This window comes from Balaenoptera acutorostrata, chromosome 20, assembly GCF_949987535.1.
Source record: "Balaenoptera acutorostrata chromosome 20, mBalAcu1.1, whole genome shotgun sequence".
In the NCBI taxonomy this organism is placed as follows: Eukaryota; Metazoa; Chordata; class Mammalia; order Artiodactyla; family Balaenopteridae; genus Balaenoptera; species Balaenoptera acutorostrata.
Window position 1 is genome coordinate 22,305,598 of NC_080083.1, and position 5,415 is coordinate 22,311,012.

The following is a 5,415-nucleotide window of genomic DNA, read 5'->3' on the forward strand; positions in this document are numbered from 1 at the left end:
TGGGACACGCTCAGGAGCTCTGTCTCATTTAATTGATGTAAATAGTGAACAGACTTATGCATTATGAGCAATTAACTGTAAGACTGTTCTATAGAGTGCTATTGTAATCGAATAAAACTTACAAGGTTAATCTGATGCATATTTAATGATATATGTAATTGTTATTGTGCTGCATGATAATCAGGCCTTAAATGTTAAGCTGTTTACATAAATGGCTGTAACTGGTTATTTTTACACAGCCAAACACATTTTTTAGTGTTTACTCACTTAACTAATATTCTGGAATCTATAATCATGCCAAGGACAGCAGTTTTCTCTGAAGCCCTTTACTATTTAATCATGCGCTCACACACACATGAGCACACTCTTCAAAATGACACAGCAGTGTTGTCTCCCAACTTGGCACTAAAAACAGCTACTGTGCAAGGCTACTGTGCAAGACAGATTCAGGGGCTGTGGTAGTTCAGACCCGTGAGATGCTCCCTGGCCTACCTGTTTCCCAGAGTTAATTTAGCAGGAGACAAAACTTTTATTATTGTACATGGTAGATGTGCTTTATGTGTTAGCTCTTATTATTATCTACAGTTAGGGATAAAAGGCTTAAAATTAATCCACCAGGAAGAACAAGTATGTTGGAGTGAAAGGATTTCATGGAAAGTATAGATACGGGAATCAGATGATTTCCTTTAGATGGGAAGGAGGGAGCTAAAAGGGTAAACAGTGATACCACAGCAGAAAGGAGAGGAGGCCAGACAGAAATCTCTATTGCGATGCTGCTCTGGCACATGGGCTGTCTATTCTGCCAAAGTTCATCTTCCCTGTGCTTAGACAAATAAATATGTTAGGCAAAGGTACTTTATGGCTTACTCTGGAGAGCTGGAAAATAGGCCCAGGAGTTTAGATATTGCTACAGGTTGCACTTCTTTTCAACACCATGGAGTCATTATAAATGCTTAGGAAAGCAATATCAGAATAAATCACTCTGAAATTGAACCTGTGTATTACTTCGCTGTTTTAATTTCAGAATAAGACAATAACAGATACTAGCAGTTTTTTGAGAGCTGCTCATTTCTCTTCCTGCCATAAAGAATTGAATAGGGTTGGAACAGGCTGACAACCCAGCTACCTTATTTTGTCACGTATGTGTTGACAAAGCAGAGTCCTTCAAGGTGGCAGTCCTTGAAGTCCTTCTAAGGAATATGTTCAGTTTCCTGGGACTTTGAAACATAAGTCCAATAGCTTTTTAGCCATAGAAGTCAAAATGAAAACAGAATCTTGGAGCCAAAAGGCACTCCCAGAGCTTCAGAGCCTGGCAGGTGTTTATTTATGTGTAAATCAGCTTTGAGGAATACGTTTTATATGAGAAATATACTTTTGATTGTAAATGTTTCAAAGACAGAGGATTAGTATTCAGGAATATCGCCAGGAGTACAGGACTTCTACAACTCAATAAAAAAGGCTAACAACACAATAGAAAAAAAGGGAGCGGTTATAAGCAAGCAAGAGAAAACCTGAAGGCAAATAAATATATAGAAAGATGCTCAACCTCACCATTAAGCAGGAAAATGCACATAGGAGCAACAATGACGTACTACTTCATAGCCATCAGACTGGCAAAAATTTTAAAGTCTGAGATTTCCAAGTTAGGGAGGAGGTGGAACTATAGGGACTCTCTTTACTGCTGGTGAGAATGTATTTGTGACAACCAGTTTGGAGGACTCTATGCAGTCTAGCAAAGTTGATGGTGTATGTACCCTCCAACCCATGAATGCTACTCCTTGGCATATGTCCTAGACATAGACATGTCCAAAAAAGTTCATTGTAGAAGAAATAAATTAAACTGCTGGTATTATCACATGTATAGTTTATAAGTATTCAAAATAGTGTCTCTCACGTTGGATGTTTGATTCCTCAAGAGAGCAGTAAAGACTTTACCCTATAACCTGTGCTGTTTATTCTTCTTTTCCAGTACATTAGGGAGCAGAAGTGACCTGAATAAATCCTTGTCGAATCTTGTGGGCATCATCTTATTCTGTGGAGACCATGACAGTGTACCCCTAAACATGTTCTTTACCACCCTATTTCAAGTGTTAGAAAATAGACTTTAAAATAGGACAAAATTTGACTGCTATGAATTATTTTTTTTCCTTTGGAGCAGTATTACAGGCTTCACATTTGTTTATATTTAATTATTTATATGCACTGCTTTTTTCAGCGGATGACTTTAGCAACTTTAGCCACTGGGTGGCGCAAATTCATAAGAGCCTGGTGAAAGTTTTTGTACTACAGACCGAGGTGCACCAAGTAAAGGAGGGTCAGCCTGTGAAAAGCCTTCTGGAGATTGAAATTTATGTCCTATAGACATGGATTCAAGGATTACAGATTAAGAGAAATTTTTTTGTATTGGATCACTGGCAAGTCGGGTCAGTGAAAAAGGGAAAGAAAAAGAAGGAAAGGAAAAAAGTGTTGGAAAAAGAAAAGCATTGGAATAAGGAGCAGGAAGAGAAAGATGAAGAGACAAAGAAACATGAGAGAAAACAATGTAAGTCTAGAGAGATGAATTCAAGTGTTACCAACAGTTGCAGGTTGGGCCCTCGTTGGTTTGCATGCCCCCGGTAACCAATAGCAACTTTGATGTAAAAGTAAAGGTTACCTCATTTTCTTCTAGAAAGTCAGTTATGCTACCCTCAGCTATCCATTTAGTGGTATGACATCATCAGTAATTTCTTTGAATGTCTACTATGAGCATGGTGCTTTGTTGAATACAAAGTAATGTAGAGAAATAAAAGTTAACACAGACGGGACAGGCTTCAAGCAGAAGAACTAGGAAGTATACATAAAAAGAGCAACTTGAGGCAGCATGAGGGCCAGGTGTGAACTCTGGGAAAGGAATCCTTTCTGAGAATGCAGGGGAAGAGTGGAGGCAGGAGGGGAGGATCAGAGTGTAAGGGGAGGAAGGCCCATAAGACCATCAGCCTGAACAGGGCAAAACAAAGAAGGGCTCCTGACTGCTAGTCCTAAGTACACATAGCAACTCTTCCTTGGAAAATGGCTAGTTTGGGACATAATGTAGGAAAAGTGCTCTAGGTCAGAATCTACTGGACTGTGCTTAAAGAGTCTCCAAAATAAGAGGGAGGGAGGGAGGGGTGGGGAGAAAAACGTGTAGGGCTAGAACCACCTTAGGTCCCTCTCTGGTTAGTAACCCCTTGCACTAGCCTGGGTGTGCAGAGAAAGAGGGATACTGGCAGCCTGCTCAGGCCTGTCAGAGACCCAGAGAGGCCTAGGTCACTTTGATTTTTTTTTTTTTTAATTTTATTTATTTATTTTTGGCCGTGTTGGGTCTTCGTTGCTGCGTGCGGGCTTTCTCTAGTTGTGGCGAGCGGGGGCTACTCTTCATTGCAGTGCGCGGGCTTCTCACTGCGGTGCTTATCTTGTTGCGGAGCATGGGCTCTAGGCACGCGGGCTGAGTAGTTGTGGCATGTGGGCTCAGTAGTTGTGGCTCGCGGGCTTAGTTGCTCCACGGCATGTGGGATCTTCCTAGACCAGGGCTCAAACCCGTGTCCCCTGCATTGGCAGGTGGATTCCTAACCACTGCGCCACCAGGGAAGCCCGGTCACTTTGATTGTTGAAATCACAGGTAGATCTTAAAAAATGAAGAAATGGCAAAACAGAAATATAAAATTCTGTATTTTAAGTGCTTCCTTTGAATAAAGTCATGCTTTTAACACATGCACAAATACAACTATTTACTGAATGTCATTTTGTAATACCATCAGAAGTTTAAATTGCAGGTGTCTGTGAATGTGCTTTCTCTGTCCTAAGCAACTACCTCCTTTAATCTTTGGGCCTATCAAAAAGTATTGGGGTGGGGCTTCCCTGGTGGCGCAGTGGTTGAGAATCTGCCTGCCAATGCAGGGGACACGGGTTCGAGCCCTGGTCTGGGACGATCCCACATGCTGCGGAGCAACGGGGCCCGTGAGCCACAACTACTGAGCCTGGGCGTCTGGAGCCTGTGCTCCGCAACAAGAGAGGCCGCGACAGTGAGAGGCCCGCGAACTGCGATGAAGGGTGGCCCCCGCTCACTGCAACTAGAGAAAGCCCTTGCACAGAAACGAAGACCCAACACAGCCGAAAATAAATAAATAAATAAATAAATTTACTAAAAAAAAAAAAAAAAGTATTGGGGTGACTCAGACTCTTAAAAAAGGTAGAATGACTTTCAGTCCTCTCCAGCCTAAGACTTGAAAAAAACACAACTTCATACTTGTGCTAACTGGAAATATGGTAGTAATGTATTAGCCAAAAGAGGGAGACAGGTTTAAAATGGTATGAAGAGTATGGTGGTGTTTGTGTAACATATATATCTTTTTTATGTATATGTGTATATATTTATAATCTGTAAAGAGATACATCAAAGTGTTAATAGTGGTTATCTCTGGGAAGAAGGATTAGCTATAATTTTGTTTTTATTCTTTTCACTTTCCAGTATTTTCTAAACATTTTGATAATGAGGATGTACTTTAATAATCAGAAAAACAAGGTGTGGTAACTTAATGAGAAAGAATTTGCAGTTAAAAACCTTGCTGACTAGTCACTTCCCAGAGGAATAATTGGCTCCCCACAGAAATGGCGTTTTATCAAGTTGAGTCTATAGCTCAGTCTATAGTGGTGACAGGGAGTATTGTGCCCTGCTGTGAAGTGATCTGCAGAGAACGGACTTGAGGACACAGGGCAGGGCAAGCTGGGACAAAGTGAGAGAGTAGCACTGACATATATACACTACCAAATGTAAAATGGATGACTGGTGGGAAGCAGCCGCATAGCACAGGGAGATCAGCTCGGTGCTTTGTGACCACCTAGAGGGGTGGGATAGGGAGAGTGGGAGGGAGACACAAGAGGGAGGAGATATGGTGTTATATGTATACATGTAGCTGATTCACTTTGTTGTACAGCAGAAACTAACAACATTGTAAAGCATTTATACTCCAATAAAGATGAATGAATAAATAAATAAAGAGGATGCCTGTAGGGAAAAAAACAATAAAGGTCACTTCCCAAGGTCCACGTGGGAGTTCTCCCTTCCCTTCCGCGCTCTCTCTTATCTTTTAGTTTTCAAAGATCTCCACTGGTAAGAGAATACGGTATTGAAAATTGTTAACTGATTAGGGAGTCAGAAAATCCTCAAAAGGACCTTGCTTTGGCTGGTGAAACAAGTCCCCAAAGCAAAATAAACAATTTCCATTCCATCGGTGAATCTCTATAAAGAAAAGTCACTGTACATGTTTACCCAAATTATATATATATATTTTTAAAACCTTACACAATTACTTTTTTTTTTTTTTTTTAATTTTATTTATTTATTTATTTATTTTTGGCTGTGCTGGATCTTCGGTTCGTGCGAGGGCTTTCTCTAGT

At 40.7% G+C, this 5,415-nt stretch overlaps 1 protein-coding gene across 3 annotated transcripts in view; it reads left to right on the plus strand.

Annotated features, from left to right (window-relative positions):
- Positions 1 to 5,415, plus strand: part of ACACA (acetyl-CoA carboxylase alpha) — a 210,266-nt gene that overhangs the window by 4,981 nt on the left and 199,870 nt on the right. The gene's annotated exons all lie outside the window — the stretch shown is intronic.